Here is a 23,285-nt window from a genome sequence, read left to right on the forward strand (position 1 = left end):
TCCAAGTAACTGTCTCGCCTGTCCTCGCTCGTGCAGGTATAATTTCTCAGTTAATGCACACTAACGAAGAAACCGACCTAAAAAAAAGGCCTAAACGGATTATGTGGACGTTTTAGAAATATCCACCGAGATGTAGGATTCTTCACATGGACAATAATGAGTGAAATGTAACACAATATGCAGATAACATTAATGTGGCTGCCTCGAGACTGAACGCTGTTAACCCTATAATGCCTGACATATGAACTGATAGTCAGAACAATCTCATTTTTTGAAACATTAGACAATATATGAAGAGTTCAAGAAATTTTCTTCTAGAATGATCCTTTTTATCAAGCTTGTATGTTTATGTTCAGTTCTTTCACTTCAATGGCAATGAAAATGACCTATTAATTGTCATTAAAGTGAAATTACTGAACTCAAATATACAAGCTTGATAAAAATGCTCATTTTAAAAGAAAATTTCAAATGGCACTTAGAGGCTTTTGCATCTGAAGTCTTCATATACATTTCCCATGTGTAGGCTATATATAGATGATATAGTGAGAATATGGAGCTCAAGCTCAGACTTTTATTCTGAATATGCAAAAAAAATATGCAATTTGCTGCAGATGCTGATATTTATATGGCCAGAAAGTAAGATGAAATTCTGATAGCTTGTAATGTAACTCAATGAGATCTTTATGTAACTGGCATACAAGTAAGTGTTCATCTTAAAATATAAAATATTACTTTTTTAAAAGTCAGTAAAGATTTCACAGCAAAAAGAAACGCGTGAACCACTAGCTGAAGGTGGAGCCTTTCTTTTGTTGTTGTTGCCTGTCTTGTCTACCAGGCTTTCTGCATGTAATTAATCTTTTCTGTTGGTTCAGATAGTGTGGTTCATAACAAGTGTTATCTACATTATTTACTGTAATAATGATGCGTCAGCCTGATGCTAGAAGAGTGTGAGAGTATCAGTGTCATAACAGAAAGATGGATCCATCATCCATATCACTATATGACACTATAAAACAAATAAAACAAATGCATGTCCAAGTGTGAGAAAATCATTCAGACTCAAAACTGTACACTTTGTATGACGTTACAGTATTGTGTCCTAAACTACTTTTAATCTGACTTTACAGACTGAAGCTCTGATGTTAATGTGATCCCAAACCCCTACAAGTGTTTGTGCTGTTCAGATATGGTAAAACATCAGCTTTTTGACATCTGAACAGTTAGGGTTGCTATGGTGCCTTCTCTGTCTGTCTGTTTCAGTGTCGACCAGGGAATACAGGTTGCAGGACGAGTTACACACCACAGTTTAACACTATTTAACCCTAGTGTTATGTTGGAATTCGGTGCACTCCCCTTATGGTCCGGGTCAAATTGACCCGCATTGGATTCAATACAATTCCTCAAAAATCACACTATGAAAAACAACAAAGATTCAGGTTCAAACTGTAAACTTTTAATATCAACATTTGTCAAATATTCAAAAAAAAAAAAATATATTAAGATATGATTTAATGAAAATGTTTTTTAACCATTTTTTAAAACTATTTAAAATTTGAATATACGTTATATTTATATATATTTGCATATACATTTTTTTACCTTTTTTTTTTTTTTTGCTTAGAACATCATAACTGAACAATTAATCAATTAATCTGAGCTAATTTTTCCTGCTGTCTATGTCGAAGTCTCAATATATTTCAGATATCTTGAATATATAAATGAGAGCTTATTTTACTATCTGTGTCTGTCAAAAATTTTCATTTGTAATTTGCAATTAATTCTGAACACCATGATTTAGCTTTTTCAAGCGGGTTTGGTTTGGGTTAGAGCACTTTTAGATACACTTACACTTTAGAATTGGAGTTGATGCCCTTGACATACATAAAATAAATGTTTTTATTTTGTGTCTGTACAGTTGCTTTTGAATAGGCCTATGATGGTCAAATTGACCTGCGAACATCACAAACGTAATAGTCATTTTGTTTGTATATGTAAAAAAAAAACACCAGCATGTTGAAACTTTGCATGCATGTTCATGATAATAAATGTGAAAAAGTCACAAAATATCAAAAAAAAAAAAAAAGGTTTAATATTATTTCAGGTAGCTTGAAAAAATAAATGATAGCTAATTTTTACCATCTGTGGCTGACAAAATATTTTTCTGTATTGAAATAAGTGTGGAAAACCAATTTTTTTAGCTTCATAAGGTATATATAACAAAATATAACCAAGAAATGTTATTATTTTGGGTCGGTTCAGTTGCCTTAGAGCGTTAAAATATGCTGGTCAAATTGACCCGCGAACATCACAAACGTAATAGTAATTTTGTTTGTATATGTCAAAAAAGGTTTAATATTATTTCAGGTAGCTTGAAAAAATAAATGATAGCTAATTTTTACCATCTGTGGCTGACAAAATATTTTTCTGTATTGAAATAAGTGTGGAAAACCAATTTTTTTAGCTTCATAAGGTTCATATAACAAAATATAACCAAGAAATGTTATTATTTTGGGTCGGTTCAGTTGCCTTAGAGCGTTAAAATATGCTGGTCAAATTGACCCGCGAACATCACAAACGTAATAGTAATTTTGTTTGTATATGTCAAAAAACACCAGCATGTTGAAACTTTGCATGCATGTTCATGATGATAAATGAGAAAAAGTCACAAAATATCAAGAAAAAAAACATAGGTTAACCAGTATTTCCAACAACTAGAAAATCTAAACGGGTCAAATTGACCCGCAACATAACACAAGGGTTAAATCCCTACTCCTAAATAAGCAATCCTACATTCTTAAAAATAAAGATTCTTTGCTGGCATCAGTGGTTCCATTGAGAACTTTTATCATTCACAGAATCTTTCCATTCCACAAAAGCTTCTCTATAACGGAAAACTTTCTTCAGACTATTGAAAGTTTTTTAGTTTTTTTTAAGAAATGTCGACTGAAAGGTTCGTCGGGGAACCAAAAATTATTCTTCTATGGCATCGCTGCGATAATAACCTTTATTATCAAAGGGCTTCTATTGTGCCTTTTTTAAATGTTCAACTCTCTTTAGTGTGTAATGTTTTTGTTTGAGCATGAAAAAGAGAGTTATTCTCTATATCAGTGTCAGTGTTTCTGAACTCCCTGAAACGCCTACATTGTAGTCTTGAGTTTCTTCCGGGAACGAACACGTCACAATATTCCTCATTTAAATAATTCATACGCAGAATAAAGGGGCGGGGCCTGGTTGAGTTAGTTAGTAGTGTGTTAAACTGGCGGTTATGGTAAGGGGTGGGACATTTCCCAAACACTGACCAATCACAACACACTGATCCAGCTGACCAATCAGAGCACAGTGTGCTTTTCAGAAGGAGGGGCTTCACAGAGACAGGAACTAAACAGAGCGTTACTGACAGACTGGGAAAAGAGGAGCCGCAACAATGGAGAATATGAGGAAAATAATGAACATTCAAGCATGAAAACCTGTTCTAGTAGAGCTCAAAAACAGTTCCCCTTTAAGAGAGCCAGTGGAAGCCGCTCAGACGCTGGTCTCCTCTGCTGTATTAACACTCTCAGGAGAGAAAGAGGTGGACCGACTTCTAAAGTCCAGACTTCTCTTTTATCATACGCCTGACTGAATCTGTGCTCCTCCTAATTGTTTCCAGGGCTTGTTTGCGTCTTGCTGGAGTGGAAAATGCCCAGTTTCCTGTTCTTTTCTCTTGCTTTAATAAGGAAGTGAATTTGGCCACCTGTGCTAAGCGAGAACCCAGAGAAGAGTGCAAGAATCTCACCCTATTTTCCTTACTCTTTCTCTGTGTGTGTTATTGTGACAGTGTGTGTTTATTTTCATGTTGTCTCAAATGTTCTGACCACAGCTTGGGACCCTTGAAACATTATTTGGATGTTTGCATCACATCCTTTGGATAGTGGTAGAATTCCAGGAAATTCAAGCATCTAAATCCTGTTTGTATTCACAAACTCCCATTCATTTGCTAGATTACGCTTCCTCCTGACCAAGAAATAGGCATAAATCAACAGATTAAAAAACAATCAGTACAGAAATACATCTGAGAGTCATAGATTTGAATTATGAATGCTAAATTATCTTAAATTATGTCCTGTTGGCTCCGGATAATCGTTCCAAGCAGTTAACTCCATAAATTTACTTTGCTAGTGCCCAAACACAATAAAAATGGTGGAGATATAAGCATTACTATTACTATTGCTCCAGGCTGTGTGATTTGAACAAACCCCTAATGCTCAGTATTAAATTACCACATAAATAGCAATATCTGGAGACCAAAATATCAGAGGCAGGGTTATTTTTGTTAATGTAAACTAAAAGAAAATTAAAACGCTTCATAAAAAACAGGAACCAAACTAAAATACTTTTTCCAAACATTTCCGAAATGAATTAAAATAAAATAATTCATTTTAATTTGAAACTTGAAATAAAAATCTACTAAACTAAAATACATTTTTCAAACATATCTAAAACTAAATTAAAATCATTTTAGTTTTTGACACATGGTTTATTGTAACATTTTAAAATGTTTTTTAAATGTCAATATATTTTGATATTTAAATTTTTTAAATGATATCAGTGAGCTCATTAACTTTGACAGCCCTGAAATACAAAAAAACTAACACTAACAATGATAAAGTAAAAACTTACAAAATCTAAAATTGCTTCAAGGTGGGCTATTTTGACTAGCAACACCCTAGCAACCACTTAGAATCTGCCTAGCAACCACTTAGAACCCCTTAGCAACTGTATTGCAGCATCCTCTCAGCATGTTTGTATGGACAAACGCTACACATTTTCTACAGAAAACACAAAAATCCAGCATATCCTCCACAAACCTTTCAGTAAAGAGATTTGAGTATCAAAGCTGGCGTAATTGCTTGTGCTGAGGTTCTGGAACCGCTAAATGACTTCCTAAGATCTCGCTCATTTCCTGTCGCAAATCTTTCTTGCAGCACTTGGCCCAGTCCTTTTTTCTTCTTTCTTTTTTTTACATGTGATGTGGCGTCCCTTGAGCGCCGGCCAACCTCTTGCTCACTGTAACCCAGACATCCCAATCTCTTCCCCCAATCTAATCTGCACCACCAGCGAAATGTGTTATTCCTCTTTCTCCACCCAAACAGCACCTCAATCCATCCTCCAGAAGCGCTGGCGCTTGCGTCACAACCCTGATAAGTGCAGGGCTACTAACCCTTCAGGAATCCCATGATAAAGGGCTTTTTAAAATAAGCGTAGAAAAAAACCTCAAGAGCTTACAACCAGGTGTGATGGTTTGTGGGAAACAGAAAGGGTCACGTTTACTGCTCTGGGGACGCTTGTGATGCTTTCACACAGAACCGGGCCGAACCAGAGCACAAACTGGGTATCCGATCCAGACAGTTTTGTTTGGGCTGAAGCTCACACTCTGTGTGTGTTTGGATGTGAGCCACAATACAGTCAGGAAAGACCGAAGAAGCTATTCTGCATACTAGCAAATAACCAGTCCAGACTAGATTCAACCTCACCATTCACTGACCATCAAAACGGGAAAGCGCTTCATAAAACCAGTCCTCCAGTCACTGCCCAGTTACCAGTGGCCTCCCTGATCTACTTACAGTGAAAATGAGTTTAAAATGCATGTGCCAAATTCTTATAATTGTAATCTTTAGTATTCATGATGGTTTCACACATTTAAAAATAAATAAATTAAACTACTTTAAAAACAAGATTCTGTGAAAATCTATGAAATCATTTAATAAAACATTTATATAAAATATAATAAATAATAAAAAAAGAATTAATTAAACTAAAGTAAAACTTAAAATATAAAAATAAATGCTAATTCAAAATATAAATAAATACTATAATACTATATAAATAATGCTAACATAACAATGTTTCAAGGTGCTTAACAAGTAACATAATCATTTAATAAAACATTTAAATAAAATATAATAAATAATAAAAAAAGAAAAAATTAAACTAAAGTAAAACTTAAAATATAAAATAAATGCTAATTCAAAATATAAATACTATAAATAATGCTAACATAACAATGTTTCAAGGTGCTTAACAAGTAGGCTAACATAACAATCATTTAATAAAACATTTAAATAAAATACAATAGCCATAAATAAAATAGAAAAAAATCCTACACACACACACACTAAAGTAAAACATAATATAAAAATGAATATTATTCAAAATATAAATACTATAATACTAAAATAACACTGTTTTAAAAGGCTTTACAAAAAAATACAATTATTTCACAATCATAAATCTAAAACTCAGCCGATCTCACAGAAGGTCATGAGAGGTCAGCCTGTGTTTGTGGCTCACCTCATGCGTAAGAGAGTTGGCCGTGGAGGACGAGCTCGTCTTCAGTTGAGCTAATGTTCGTCCAGTCGGTGTCTCTGGTGCTTATCATCATCAAACAGGAGAAAATGTGCCTATTTCGGCCAATAAGCATGTGCTCAGGGTATGATGTCATTGCTCGTGTAACCTGTGCTCCATTACAGGTAAATAACGTAACAGAGATGCTAAATGGGTCTCGTTGGCTCATTACAGATGCGCCATTTTAAATAAAAGCCATCAGGTTCTGCATATGAAACACAATCCTCCCTCCGGGGCTCGAGCGGCTAGAGAAGTGACTGCTATCGTTTAACGATAAGTACATTCAGTTTCATAGACGTTATTGTGAATCTGAGACTCTGATTAGCGTCCATGCTAATCTCCTCTGTGTCTCAGTGGACGAGCCACACGGGGTCAGGACTGTTGATGTGTTTCCTTCCCTTTTCTGATCAAACTTGCACTAGTATTTGTTTTTGTAGCATTTATTTTTACTTAAATCTAGTGGGGTTAGATAGTTTATTGCAGTGTAAACAAATAAAACAGTACATTAAACATGCAGACTCTTACTGACAGCACACAATGAGGTCAAATGGGCTTTTCGCAAAATGAAATGACCATAAAGCTTCATGGAAAAGCCCTTTAGGATGGATAAACTCCACCTCTGTCAATTTATTAAAGGCCTCAAACAAAGCTTGTTGTTTTTTTCTCTGGAAAGGTCAGTAAAAGGGTGAACATAACCTGCATTCACTAGTGTACAGGGTCAATGTTTAAAACACATGTGCCAAGTTCACTTTTGTATTCATGTTGGTATTTTTTGCAACATTTAGACTCTTCAAAACCAAACTTCTGATTTAATGACTATGAAAATGAGAATGTCAAGTGAAAAAGCAGAGGTTTTTATTCATGAAAACCACAGTGGGTATTTCGTGCAGCCGTTAAAGTAACATTTAGAGAATAATTATGAACTTTAATGAAACACTAGCGGAGCATTTAAAAAAAAAAAAGAAGGGATATTTAATCCATTTTTATTTATTTTTTCATCAAGCGAGATGTTACTCTTATGCCTTGTCCTTTCCTCCTTGTAAAGTGCTCATACACACGATAAACATTGAGCTCATTCGCTCTGTACCTCTCGTTGGTTTCATATGGATTACATAATTCATTTTGATTTGAATTGCTTCATTTTAATTTCACATTTCACACTTTCTAAAGATATAATTCTTATAACGACTAAGGCACATAGGCTATACACCAAGTTTCGGTTCATTTCTGTGACACGCTCCAGAAAGGAGACAAAAACATAACAATTTGTTGTTATTATGAGTGTATAAGAGCGCCTGCACACATATATATTCAATCGTGCATACCTATAGACTAAACTTATATGCACGCCATCAGCGTTCTCACAGGTTCGCGTTTTTAAAGTTTGCGCAGAGAGAAATTAATGGTTTTCTGTTAGAACGGTGTCGTGTTAGCGGCCCTTAAGTTAATAACTAATGATCTTTGCGACGGAAGTGAATCAATCAGAACTAACTTTAGCTGGACAATAACTTTATCCTAGAGCTGCTATAAAGACAAAACAATCCCTGTTACTGTAATTTCCTATTATCACTGTAAAGCTGCTTTGATACAATCCATATTGTTAAAAGCGCTGTATAAATGAAGGTGACTTGACTAGACTTGTATAGAAAATAAAGAGAGCCTTTACAGTTTCGAATGATGTCTGTATGACCAAAAACAACAGATAATTTTGAGTTTTCGCTGTAGTCTTTCTGTAGTCCCATTCTCAGTTGTAATATTTAGGATTTTTTTTTTTAGGGTCCCGTACAATACGATTACCCTGGGTAATCCAGAGTTCTCGCGAGAGCACAAGTTGAGTTTGCTCAGTGAGTTACTCTGGAGTCGAGTAATGATGCTCATTAAATATGCCCCTCGATCTGAGCTGCACCAATCACATCGGGTTATCTGATAGAGGCGGGCCAGAGGCGAGATGAGCAGAAGACGACAGCGCTGTGACGTCGAAGTCATTAGTAAACATTGCAAGATGGCGATGGATGAACACCAGTTGTTTGAAACGGCTTTGGCCGCTACAATGAACGAGTTAGACTTGGCTTTTTATCTAAAAGAGGAACAGAAGACGGCGCTCGAATCGTCCCTTTGCAAGAAGGACGTTTTTGCTGTTTTGCCGACCGGATACGGCAAGAGTCTAATCTACCAGTTGTCTCCGCTAGTGTATGGGGTTTATTGTTGTGATTGGTCGTAGTGTTATCCAATTGCGTGCAGTGAGATTTTCAAATGCATGCTTGGTGACGCCCCTCGAGCTGGCCGATTTTCATTAGTCGACGCCAGACCATTAATCTTTCAGATTTAGGTCTGGATTTCCAGGCTACAATACGATGACATGCTGCTCTGAATCATTTTCACTTTCTTTAATTTGGCTAGCTGTGGTTTTCATGTTGAAATAGACTATTACGTGACTATCGTGTGACATTTTGAAAAGACGTACCTGGATTAAGACCACTGGAACCAGGATCACATCACTTAAACATGCAGAGTCATCTTTCATCACACGAGCGTGAGATATATATATATATATATATATATATATATATATATATATATATATATATATATATATATATATATATATAGTACCAGTCAAAAGTTTGGAAACATTACTATTTTTAATGTTTTTGAAAGAAGTCTCTTATGCTCATCAAGCCTGCAGTTAAAAAAAAAAAAAACATCACATTTTTGTGATGCAAAGCTGAATTTTCATCAGCAAGTACTCCAGTCTTTGGTGTCTTATGATCCTTCAGAAATCATTCTAATATGATGATTTATGATCAATGTTGGAAACAGTTGTGCTGCTTAATATTTTTTTTATAACCTGAGATACTTTTTTCAGGATTATTTGATGAATAAAAAGTTAAAAAGAACTGTATTTATTTAGAATAGAAATCTTTTGTAACAATATACACTACCGTTCAAAAGTTTGGGAACAATAACTTTTTTTTTTTTAAGAAATTAGTACTTTAATTCAACAAGGATGCGTTAAATTGATAAAAGGTGATGGTAACGATTTATATTGTTAGAAATGTTTTTATTTTGAATAAATGCTGTTTTTATGAATAAATGCTGTTAACGTTTTACTCAATGAATCCTGAAAAAAGTATTCCAAAAATATATATTAAGCAGCACAACTGTTTCCATCATTGATAATAACTGAGTATCAAATCATCATATTAGAATGATTTCTGAAGGATCATAAGACACCAAAGACTGGAGTACTTGCTGATGAAAATGCAGCTTTGCATCACAAAAATAAATTACATTTTAAAATATATTAAAAAAGAGAACCATTATTTTAAATTGTAATAATATTTCATAATATTACTGTATTTTTTTTTTTTTTTTTTTTTTTTTTAACTGCAGGCTTGATGAGCATAAGAGACTTCTTTCAAAAACATTAAAAATAGTAATGTTTCCAAACTTTTGACTGGTACTGTATATATATATATATATATATAACACGAGTGTTACATCATTGACCCTGTAATCATAAATTGGATCACTTCTCTCTCACATCTCCTGTCCTCATGAAAAACAGAGCAGCTTTTGATGTTGAGACCTTTGCTCTGGAATCACTCTGAATTCACACAGCCCGGATCTTCCTTTCATCTCGGCTCTGCGTCATTTTGTTAACATATAAGTTTCTCTGATTATTACACAGGACAGTCCATATAATTTCACTGGTCTGATGTTTGCAACTTGCCAAGAAGTATTAGCATAGCATCCCGCCCTGATTACTCTTACACAGGACATCCGCAACTCACCAGGGAACAAGACTGGGAAGAATGTGGCCATCAGTCTCAAAGACATTTATGATCAACAAAGGAACAGGTCTGGACTGGACCTGCTCGCAGTATGAGCAAAACAAGCACATTAACTACAGGAGTTTTCATTATTTATGCGCTACCTGTGCTAACAACTGCAAATCTAGAAGCTGCAGGTGGGCCGCTAATGCAGTGTTTGCTTCTACATCTTTCAAGGAAAGTTCAACGAGTGAATCGTTTACAGCAGTTTATTGGAAATGAGCAGCTTTCCACGGATTGGTTTACCCAACAGGGAACGAGTCTGTTTAATATGCCTGTGATTTAGGGTTGGATCCGTCTCAACACAGTCCCCGGCTAGTTGGTGATCTTTGCTCATTTTGTTCTTAGACATAATATATGTGAACTCTCCGGCATTTTACAGCTAACCAGTTTTAAAAAGTGTTTATGAACCATCAGCAGATGCTGTAGAGAAGTGTCCTGTCTTTACCTCCCAATTGCTCAACTTTACAAGCTTTTACAAGACCGTAAACACGTTGGAAAAGCTCAAGCGTCACAAACTCCAGCTATTTATTAACCGTTTTAATGGAAATTCAGCGATGACAACGCACCAAATATGTTCATAAACTTTACACTAACAAGAAACAAGCTTCCAGGTATTACATATTTGGTATTAGATATTTCTTAACACAGAAGACAACACCGTAAAAATAAAAAAGAATATTGGAATACATTTTACTATAGCTATTATTTCAGTCTTTCTACTTTAAATGTTCCCATTTAATTCAATGAGTTACTTGACATTTCTTTATAATTATTTATAAAATTTCATTTTTGTCTACTATTATTTTCATGGTGACGCATCATTCTTGTCATGTGACACACCACAGTTACAATAGCGCAGTATGATTGATGTATTGGTTTTATTTCATTGTCCTTTTTTATTCGAAACACTCCCAAACTTGTTAATTCTGCTTCCATCTCATCCAGACTGGATTATAATGTACTTGAGTGTCTCACAGTCTTAAGCTTGTCCAAAATGCTGCCGCTATAGACTTTTGACTAGAACAAGGAAAAGGGAACATCTTTCACCAGCGCTGGTCTCTCTTCACTGGCTTCAAATATCGTGTTCAGTTTAAAGCAGGATTGTTTGTTTATAAAGGCCTCTATGGTTTGGCTCTGCAACATATTTCTGATCTCCTTTCATTTCATCATACATCCACACCTCCGATCAACCAACAGTCTGCGCTTGATTGTTCCCAGGACACGTCTTAAACTGAAAGGAAATCATTGCTGCTCCACAGCTCTGGAATAATCCGCCACTTTACATTAAATCTGCATCAACATATAATACCTTTTAAAACTCATCTTATTACTGAATATAGTCATAAGTATGTGCAGTGGTATGCTTTGTGCATTGCCTGTGATTATGTTTTGTGTCCTTGTTTTAATATTATTTGACTGACTGACTGATTATATCATGAAATATCTGATATTCATATTCTCAGATGTGTACGTGTGTATTTAAAATGTATTTAAACCAGGGGCGGTTCTAGAATTTCGTCCCTAGGACAAACTCACAAAGCAATAGCACAAATAAATACAAGAGAGCAAAGATACAAATGAAATAAACAGTAGTTTACAGTGCTTGTGAAAACTGTATTACTGTATGAAGCAGAGGTGGACAGTAACAAAGTACATTTACTTGAGTACTGTACTTGAGTATCTGTACTTTACTTGAGTATTATTTTTTCTGGAAACTTTTTACTTTAACTTCCCCACATTTGAAAGATAAATATCAAACTTTTTACTCCACAACATTTCTGTCAAGTTCCTTGAGTAGAATGTAGTAACGTCAGTCAGAGGATGACTGTGGTTTTAGGGGTTGCATTTTGGTTGGAAATGAAAGTCGGGTTGACGTCAGAACCTGACAGATGTTGGTTTCTGACATCAAACCGATTTTCGTTTTCAACCACAATACAACGTCTGTCCAACATTGGAGATTAACGTCAATCTGACATTGGATTCTGACATCAACCTTATTTTCATTTTCAACGTTGGGTTTGGTCTTCAAAATGCAAATTTTGTCATTGTTTTGGAGTACACTAGCTTATAGATAACAGTAACACTAGTAACACTAGCATATAGATAACAGTAACACTAGCTTATAGATAACAGTAACACTAGTAACACTAGCTTATAGATAACAGTAACACTAGCTTATAGATAACAGTAACACTAGCTTATAGATAACAGTAACACTAGCTTATAGATAACAGAAACACTAGCTTATAGATAACAGTAAGGCTTACATATTCATACTAAAAGCCACAAAACTTTAAATAGGGCAGTATTTGACGGAACAGACATTTGGGTGTCGAAACCATTGTGGATGATATTGAGTGACTTATTCAATCTCACATTCAATCCCACTGGAACTGTGTTCTAGAAATAAATGTGATATTGATATGAGGACAGGCATAGATTCAGAGGCATAAGGGACTGTAAGTATTACATTCAACAATGCAACAATATTAAAACAATGCATTGACATTTACTTTTTACTTTTGATACTTAAGTACTTTTAAAAACGAGTACTTCTGTACTTTTACTAAAGTAAAAATCGGTCTTTACAACTTTTACTTGTAATGGAGTAATATTTGACTAGTAGTATCTTTACTTTCACTCAAGTAAGGAAGTTGTGTACTTTGTAAATATGCACAGATCCCTATTAAAGCTGCATAAATATTAGTTAAGAGCAATGAGTGATTCTCTCTTTTTCTTTTGTAGTTTGATTAACATTATTAACATAGTAAACAGAAGGAATATATGAGGATGATGTCACTTTTTGCACGGATCCGTTATATTGACCGTTTACGTTCACTTAAGCTTGTGTTTATGTGGATACTAGTCAACATAATTTGACATAACTTTGTGTGTATTTGCTTAAGAAGAAATGAAAGAGAACTCAAAGTGGTCTGAGAGAAACGAATCGATCACAGCGTGCGACTCGAGTCTGAGTCCTTGCGATTGAATGGCTTAAAATCCCATGAACGTTTAAACTGACAAGACTTAAAAACACATGATAAATGATCAGCTTTCTTGAGGAAGCAGCACTGACCCGATCGTTCAGATAGTGGTTATAGTTTTAGGGAGGCAGAGACGACCACCTAAGAAGTCTCTCTTTAAAAGGGTCTAAAACCGCCCCTGGTTTAAACACAATTATAATGATATATTAGTTGATCTATAATGGGCGATGGACGCCGCTGCCAAAGCGTGAACACAGATTTGACTTTAGCAGTTGATGACGTGCCGCACTCAATCACACCAGTGTGATTGAATCAAGTGTGAAAATGTGACCCTGGATCATGGTCACGAGTCGCACGGGTATATTTGTGCCAATAGCCAACAATACATTATATGGGTCAAAATTATAAATGTTTCTTTTATGCCAAAAATCATTAGTATATTAAGTAAAGATCATGTTCCATGAAGATATTTTGTAAATTTCCTATCGTAAATATATAAAACATTTATTTTTGTGAGTGAATGCAGCACAATCGCCAACATAAATGAACAACTTTAAAGGAGATTTTCTCAATGTTTCGATTTTTTTGCACCCTCAGATTCCAGATTTTCAAATAGTTGTATTTCGACCAAATATTGTCCCTATCCTAACAAACCATACATCAATGGAAAGCGTATTTATTCAGCTTTGACATGATGTATGGTAACACTTTAGAATACTGTTCCTTCATTAATGAATAATTACACAGGAACAAACGAGTAACGCATTATTAACATTCTAGAAACTACTATTAACTAACAATAAACTCTGATTAACAAATTAGTAAGTAATAGCGCTCAGATAAATGTAGTAGTTCACTATTAGCTAATCAAGAACTACTATTTTTTTCATACCTCCCAGAGAACTACTATCTACAGGTTCATAATTAACATGAATAATGCATAATTTATAATAAAAGGTAATGGTAACCCACTAGTAATGACTCAAGTATTACTACGTCATTCTAAAGGAACTACTAATTATTTGGATCAGTATTCTAAAGTGAAAAACATGATAACTACCTAATATTGACTGAAGTCATTGTAAGCTTTTGAGATTTTTCTAAGATTTTGAATAGTAATTCCTTCCAATGGATTTGGTAACACTTTAGTCATTACTAGTGTGTTCCCGTTATCTTCACTTTAGAATACTGATCCAAATAATTAGTAGTTCCTTTAGAAAGATGTAGTAACACTTGATTCATTACTATCCAAAACCTTACAAAAGCCTTACAAGTTTACAGTGACTTCAGTCAATATTAGGCTGTTATCATGTTTTTCACTTTAGAATACTGATCCAAATTATTAGTAATTCCTTTAGAAGGATGTAGTAACACTTGAGTCATTACTAATGGGCTACCATTACCTTATATTAAACATTGTGCATTATAAATATTTATGAACCTGTATATAGTAGTTCTTATAGTCTTCAGTGAGGTATGAAAAATAGTAGTTATTGATTAGCTAATAGTGAACTACCACATCCGACTGAGCGCTATTACTTACTAATTCGTTAATCAGAGTTGCTTGTTAGTTAATAGTAGTTACTAGAGTGTTACTAATGGATTACTCATTTGTTCCTGTGTAGTTATTCATTAATGAAGGAACAGTATTCTAAAGTGTTACCTGATGTATAAATCTCAAATTCAAAAATTGACTGGTTTTGTGGTCCAGGGTCACAAATATAATTTTTGGTCTTTTGGTCTCTGCATTGAAAATGATTTTGGCTTAAAAATTCTTGTTTCGAATGGGCATGAAGCCTCTAATCACTATTGCAAGCGGCTGATTCTCTCTGCTATTAGAGCAGCAACGTGAACAATCATTGTGGGTTTAAACTTTCCTGTAATGTGTCAAAATGCCTTCAGGCTAGAGAAAGGGCTGGAATGCAATAGAGAAACACTAAAGAGGGAAGTTGAGGGTGAGCTTATCAATCAAACAATACAGTTCACATAAATGACAGCAATAAACTGTGAGCGCGCTGGCGTTCCCACGAGCTAACCGTCTCACGTAGCACAAGCGAGGCCGCGCGGTATTATAACACAGACTCATAAAAATCATCAGCACAGTCAGTCCTCTCTAAAATCAACAGCCCTAAACACACGTCATCAATGGTCTTTCGCCTGTGTAATTTACAGCTTAGTGAGTACGTGCCTTCACAGGCCCGCCATGATACAAGTCAATTAGCCGAGGGTATTTGCCTGCCATCACATGAGGAGTTCTGTTCAACTTAAACGCTTCTGACAACCAAATGATAGGCTGATGATTAACAGGCTAATTAATGAAACAATAAATTGGAGGATCTTGCCGCGCTTTAATCTGTTCAGTATGGCTCGGACTGATAAAAGGGCCCTCACCTGATTGATAGGGCCAATTAGTCCATTCTTGAATCGCTCTGGGAACAATAACGGTTGCTGTGCTCCAAATCCAAATAGTGACCAAATACATAAAAAGGAGGACATAACTGGATCAAAAGCAATGGAAATTAGCGCAATACCACAGGAAAATGATATGATCTCACGAAGAGCTGCATGACAGATTTGCTTTGATCAGTGCTTGCCGAACTGTTCATCAATAAGGTGGGATTTTACTGTCAGCCAAATGTTGAAACCTCATTTTTCAGGCTTTTTCGTGTAACTTTTCCTCTAAATGAATAAACAATAAATGCATAATTAATTAAAGGCCAACATTATAAAGCTAAACTGAAAAAGTTCTTTGCTCAGTACATTTCTATTTCCAGAAAAAGCTTCAAACATTAACCAACAAATAGAAGCATTTTAGAAGACATTTTAATATTTAATATCATATATAATATAATATAACGGTGTTGGTATTGTTAAGTAAAAGTAATAAAAAATATATATATATATATAAATATCAAATTAAATGTGCTACAATTATTAAACTAAAAGAAAAATAAATCTGACCTAAATAGAAATGTTGCACTAAAAAAAAAAAAAAAAAAAAAAAAAATACATAGCAAAATCATTCAAACTTAAACTAAATTGATACCTGGAAAATAAAAGCTATTAATAAATCGAAATATAGAAATATCATATCCATCTGAAACAGTACAATGAAACCACTTATCAAGTTTGTTAAAATGGACCTGACAGATCTGCGTGAGACATAACCAACAAAATAGTAAATGATGTGTGATGAAATGGTGTTATTTAATACAAACTGTGCTCTATGGTTAAACATCACTGGCCTGGTAGGGCCATATTTGTTGATCCGGGTATCATATTGCATATTTCAAGGCCCTCTCTCTGCTGACCCTCGCTGTGTGTCTGCACAGATGCTCTCACACCTGACAGCTCCAGCTCCAGACATTCAGTAGTCCAGACAAAAGGCTGCGTATGTAGATCCGATCAGCCAGAAGCCATCATATCACTGACGGATGTTTACAATAGGGTCATAAAATATCAAAAACAGGAACATCCTTGGAGCCTGTAACTTTCAGAAGCCCTAAATCTTACCCGGCACAGACGCGAGGCCGTGTCTCTGAGCAGAAGTGAAAAGCGTTGTGTGAGGTCAGCGCTTCCCCAGGGCCAGACACACACACACACACACACAACACTAAACGCCTCAATCTGACGCTCATGCGTATTGAAAGGGAGCATGTTCCCGACGACCCGACGATGGAGCGGATCTTACTGTTAGTGACAGGCCTGTCCCCGTCTCGCCCCACCACTGAATATTCCTGTACAGTATTTTAACACATCTTTATGATGTGCACTTTGAAGTAATACCATGGTATGTGACTGAGGGTACACAGTGGGTGTTATTTGGTTAAAGGTCATATTTCACCCAAAATCAAAGGAAATATATAAGATTATATAATTTGCATAAAGAAAAGGAGGATTATTTTTGGACCACGGCATTAGACGGACATTATTTGACCGTTAAGCATATTTCTGCTCCAAACTGGCATTACCATAATGCAGGTAAAAATGTTAAATTATGCACACAATATACAGTACAGGCCAAAAGTTTGGACACATTACTATTTTTAATGTTTTTGAAAGAAGTTTCTTCTGCTCATCAAGCCTGCATTTATTTGATCAAAAATACAGAAAAAATGTAATATTGTGATATAATATTACAATTTAAAATAACTGGTTTTCAATTTATTATACTTTAAATTATCATTTATTTCTGTGATGCAAAGCATGAATTTTCAGGATCATTACTCCAGACTATCACATGATCCTTTAGAAATCATTCTAATATTCTGATTCATTATCAAAGTTGGAAACAGTTCTGCTGCCTAATATTTTTTTCATAAACTGTGATACTTTTTTAGGATACTTGATGAATAAAAAGTAAAAAATAAAAATAAAAAAAGAAGCAAATGTTTTAAAAATAGAAATCTTTTGTAACAACAATAAACACAACTGGTCAGTAATTTGGGGTCAGTAATTTTTTTCTTTCTTTTTTTGAAATAAATCAATACTTTTATTCAGCAAGGATGTGTTAAATTGATAAAAAGTGATAGTAAAGAAGATTTATATTATTAGAAAATATGTTTTTATTTTGAATAAATGCAGTTCTTTTTTACCTTTTATTCATCAAATATATTAGGCAGCAGAACTGTTTCCAACACTCATAATAAATCAGAATATTAGAATGATTTCTAAAGGATCATGTGATTGACTGGATGTCACATGTGACGCTGAAGACTGGAGTAATGATCCTGAAAATTCAGCTTTACATCACAGAAATAAATGATAATTAATAGTATAATAAATTGAAAACCAATTATTTTAAATTGTAATAATATATCACAATATTACATTTTTTTCTGTATTTTTGAGCAAATAAATGCAGGCTTGATGAGCAGAAGAAACTTCTTTCAAAAACATTAAAAATAGTAATGTGTCCAAACTTTTGGCCTGTACTGTATATATATATATTACTAAAGCTATTTAAAACCATAGTTATTAAGCTGAAATAATAATAATATTATGGATATATGAATATTAAAATATTATATTTGTTTGAAAATTTTAATATTGCCATGTCAACTAACTGAAATAAGTTTACTAAAATTGAAAAAAAAAGCTTAATAGAAATATTAAAAACGACAAAAGCACATACATGACTAAAACTGGGATTTAAAATTAAAACAAAACCTGAAAGTATATAAAAGCACATTCAAAATGAACAAATACTTTAATAGTACATAATTATACTAAAATGACACTATTTCATATTTTCAAACATTTGTAATACTGTATTTATCAGAGCAGTATTTAATCATAGCAAAAATTACTTTATATCAGAGTTTCATCTTATATTTAATGATTAAATTTTTTTGTTTGTTTTAAAAATTACATTTAAAGGCTAAATGAAATATGACCTTTACATTTGACAGGTTTGATGAGATTCACCCGTTTACAGTCTGTCTCTCATTACCCAGTGTGCAACATGAACCTTAAATCTTTTTGAGATTGAGAGAGAGAGAGAGAGAGAGAGAGAGAGAGAGAGAGAGAGAGAGAGAGAGAGAGAGAGAGAGAGAGAGAGAGAGAGAGAGAGAGAGAGAGAGAGAGATGATAATGATGCAAAAGGGAAGTGTGTAAAAGAGGAATACAGAGAACTAAATGAGAAAGAATGAGCTGATGAGACAGATAAAGGTCCGGCTCTCCTGCGCTACACACACATACAGTAGCGCTTCACACCATTAGCGGGCTCGCAGTGACGCAGGCAGAGAGCTGAATTAGCCAGGGCTGATTGTGATAAATGTAGTAAACACACAGTTCAAACAGGGTTAGTCTCTGTGCTGCTGCCAGACCTGGTGATGAAGTGTACGATTGTGTCCTTGGGGAGTACAGTAACTGTAATGTTACACCATGTGCAGATGGAAATCAATCTCAGCCCAAACAGGAAGTGTGTGTGTGTGTGTGTGTGTGTGGGGGGGGGGGGTTGCTTTGTAATCTTGAGAGAGCAACAAAACCTCCACCTGAGAACCATAGAAAGATACAGATCAGAAAGGGAAGAAGGAGGAACTGGGGGACGCATAAAAAGATGCCCAACTCAAATACGGCTTTTAAAAAACTTTTATCGACACGGAAGTTTCAATGCAGGACCTTTTCATGTCCCCATCATTTATGTCTTAATATTGGGTCCAATTTAAAAAATGTTTCATTATTAAATACTTATACATCGCAATATTCTATTCCTGTCACATGTAAACTCTGTTTCTGTGTTCACGTTATCCTTAATTCCCGTTAGTCTCCAAGGTTAATAGTTCATCATCACACCTGTTTGTGTTCTCCCTGATTACTCCACATGTATTTAAGCCATGAGTTTTCCTCGGCCTTTTAGTATGAATATGTTAGCCTTACTGTTATCCATAAGCTAGTGTGCTCCAAAACAATGACGATTCGAATTCAGAAGATATAAGCTTTCAAAACTCACAGTCTCTCACTTCTGCCATTATGGATCAATTATTTCAGACTTTCTGTCCAATCAAATGCTCACTAGAGTCTGAAGCTCCGCCCCCTACATTATAAATAGATGCTAAGTAATATGCCAGGCACCAAAATGGCATATTACTTATCAATTAGTTAATAGTCATGTGCCTCAACAAGTAAAGTCATAACATAATGATACATTTGCAAATCATTAGTTAATGATTAATTAAAGCAAACAGCTGGAAGTTGAAGTACATTGCTTTGACCAACTGTGGTAATTAACACATTAATTTACACTTTTAGTTAATAAAATAAGTTATTAAGGAATTAATACATTATGACACATTTAATTAATAACAATTAATTTATTACTTAATATATTAATCATTTAGAATCTTTATTAGTTACTGATGCAGTAATCATTAATTAATGGTTTAGTTCTTCATGAGTCATACATTAACACATGATTATCTGTGCATTAGTTCAGCATGAATTAATGCAGATTAGTGCACCCGTATTGTAAAGTGTTACCGAATATGTTAGCCTTACTGTTATCCATAAGCTAGTGTGCTCCAAAACAATGACAATTCGAATTCAGAAGATATGAGCGTTCAAAACTCACAGTCTCTCACTTCTGCCATTATGGATCAATGATTTTGATCACTCTGGACTTCAGCTTCACATCAGACATTCTGTCCAATCAAATGCTCACTAGAGTCTGAAGCTCCGCCCCCTACATTATAAATAGATGCTGAAGCTGCGGCTAAAATCACTTATTCACACATTTACTATTTTCTACATGGTGAATGGCACATAGTGCACTATATAGGGAATAGGGAACGATTAATTTCCATTGGGTGAATGAAGTCTGGTTTGACGTTAGTGTCACGCGAACGACCACAGCTCCGGTCCAGAGACACGAAACACTGAGCGGATCATATGATCAGAAAACGTATCGGACATGTTTGAATTCTGCACAAAATGATATTTTAGAGCGATATGGAGGAGATTAGGAGGAGAAACGGTTAGAGATTAGAGATTAAACTAAACGCTATTGGCTATTTTAAAAGGGGGAGGAGCTGTTCGATAAGTCCCGCCCTGTCTTCCTGTTCAACACATTGAATAATGCTGTGCGTTTCAAGACACGTCAGTGGGTCTTTAATGTTGTTTTCTCCCCTTTCTACACATAATATGCTTCAAACAAACATGTTTCCTCTAGAATATTGTTTCCCTTAACTAACAAAAATCACTTGCTTAATGACATCATCATCCTCCAGGAAGTGACATCATTTTGGTGGGAAAACAATGTTTTGGGGAGTGTTAGCAATGTTTCTGATGAATTCTGTGATGTTTTGTAGTGACAGGAATGACCCATGAAAATTACAGGGAAAAGAGTCTGACGAGACGAAATCAAACTCATCCTGCCCACAGGAGCATTACGTGTGTTAAACGTTACGTGCAGGGCCATGACGACTCCAATGAAAATGTGAGGGACGGTGAGACAAGTGGCAGGCTTTTTGTCCAAAGATGGTCAAGACATTGGTAATGATCCCGAGAGTTAATGAAAATGCCTTCGGAGCTTGCATCATGGAATGATTAACCAGCCGGCACTAAAACTAAAAAATGCACGAGTTTAAAACCTCTTTCATTCTCAGGCTCATTAAAAGCACCACTACAGTGATGAACTTCTTCATGTCGGACATGAAAGCGTCCTCACTTGAGGAGGTAATCTGTAGCACTGAGATCAACTCTTTTAGCGGTGCGAGTGGCCCTGTGATCTGACACGCCGGGGACTTGGACTTCACAGCTCTGAGTGAAGCGCCTCGGGCACGACGAGCGTCTGAAAGGACCGAGCGCGTGATTTCGCACATCTGCACCCTGAAATAAAAGATGAATAGCACAACATCAGAGGAGGGCAAAGCAAACAGTCACTCGGACTTCACCGAGGGTCACGGCTGCATTGCTCATGTTTTCCACCCGACGGACGCGATGATTAAAACAATGATGACTGCGAGAGAATAACATCAAACTTCTGTCATGATTTACTCACTCCCACGTCATTCCAATCCCGTATGCTGTTATTTTCCCTCTGAAAGAATTCAGGAATTTTCATGTTCGTAAAACAGTTCATACTGACCACATGTGTTTCATATATCTGTTTTTAAGAAGTCTCTTATGCTCAGCGATTTGATTTACAGTAAGAACAGTAATTTTGGGAAATATTATTAAAATTTTTATTACAATGAAATGTACAATTTCTATGTGAATATATAGTAAAATGTAGTTTAAAAGCAGTGTAATTTTCAGCATCATTACTCCAGTCTTCATGATCCTTCAGAAATCATTCGAATATGATGATTTCTTATTATTTTCAGTGTTGAAAACAGTTGTGCTGCTTAATATTTTTGTGGACACCATGACATTTTTTTTTCTGGATTATTTGATAAATAGAAAGTCCAAAAGAACAGCACTGTTTTTAATAGAAACGTTTGTTTATTTACTGTCACATTGGATCATTTTAATGCATCCTTGCTGAAAAAACAAAAAAACCCCAAAACACTAGATATGATGATTTTAAAAACACTAATAATTTAATGAAAGATACTGTATATATGTCAAATATAGCAAATAGATGAATATCTGTTTATCATACTGAACATCATAATGTTATGATGCCTAACTTTACTTTTAGCATTTAAAAAAATTTTTTTTTAATTAATTAGACAAAATACAATTAGAATATAGTTTTAATATTAATCCCAGTGTTATTTTAGTATCATTGAGACACTCTTATATTTTGAATTCATTTTTATTTCTATATTTTCTATATATAGTTTTTATTCACTTTTAGTTTGTTATTTTAGTACATCAACTTAAAATAAACGGAAATGTGAAATGGCCACTACCTGAAATAAAGTTATTTTTTTTACATTTTCATTTATTTAATGAAAAAGACAAATGTTTTTTAATGGTTTTAGTTTTAGTTTTCAATAACAACCCTGATTCATCCATTATCAGCATAACATTATATATCAGCATAAATAATTTGCCAGAATTTAGTCATCATTGCATGTCTAGTCTCCACCATCTTATGGAAAAGAGCAGCGAGAAGTTTCTTCAGAAAGTCTCCTTTTGCGTTCCACGGTGATATTAACAGCATTCAGGACTGAAAGGACATATTTCGAGTTGTTTTGGCCCAAACACACAGGCTAATGAAGGTGCACATGCAAAGTTTGAGTGGAACAGAGGTTACGCACATCCTCTCATGCTCGTTGGCTTTGAAGTCACTGGATCTAATCTGTTTTCCATTTTCATTAACAATATAATGTTCAAAGAGACCTGAGGCTCCCTCGGGCCGCGAGAGCCCGCTCAACCTTGACGTAGAGGTCACGACAGGGACGAAGGTCTCAGAGACCCGCTTCATTTGTCCTCACGTGTGGATTTCGTGAAACATTAGCAATGACATGATTCACAAGGAATTACATAAGACGTCAAACGCTTCCTCAGAGTGGCGTCCTTCACCTGAGACACACCGAGCAATCTGTCTTATCATGAGCTCAGTGTCCGCGGCGCTTCAGAAGTGCTCGAAGGATGAAGTGGTCTTGAGTAATCACTTCATACACAGAACTAC

General features: G+C 35.0%; 1 protein-coding gene across 3 annotated transcripts in view; it reads right to left on the reverse strand.

The window, feature by feature from the left end:
• The window catches only part of aebp2 (AE binding protein 2), a 62,026-nt gene that overhangs the window by 671 nt on the left and 38,070 nt on the right, over positions 1 to 23,285 (reverse strand). The window lies entirely within an intron of this gene.

This window comes from Squalius cephalus (assembly GCF_949319135.1).
Source record: "Squalius cephalus genome assembly, chromosome: 4".
NCBI classification, from domain to species: Eukaryota; Metazoa; Chordata; class Actinopteri; order Cypriniformes; family Leuciscidae; genus Squalius; species Squalius cephalus.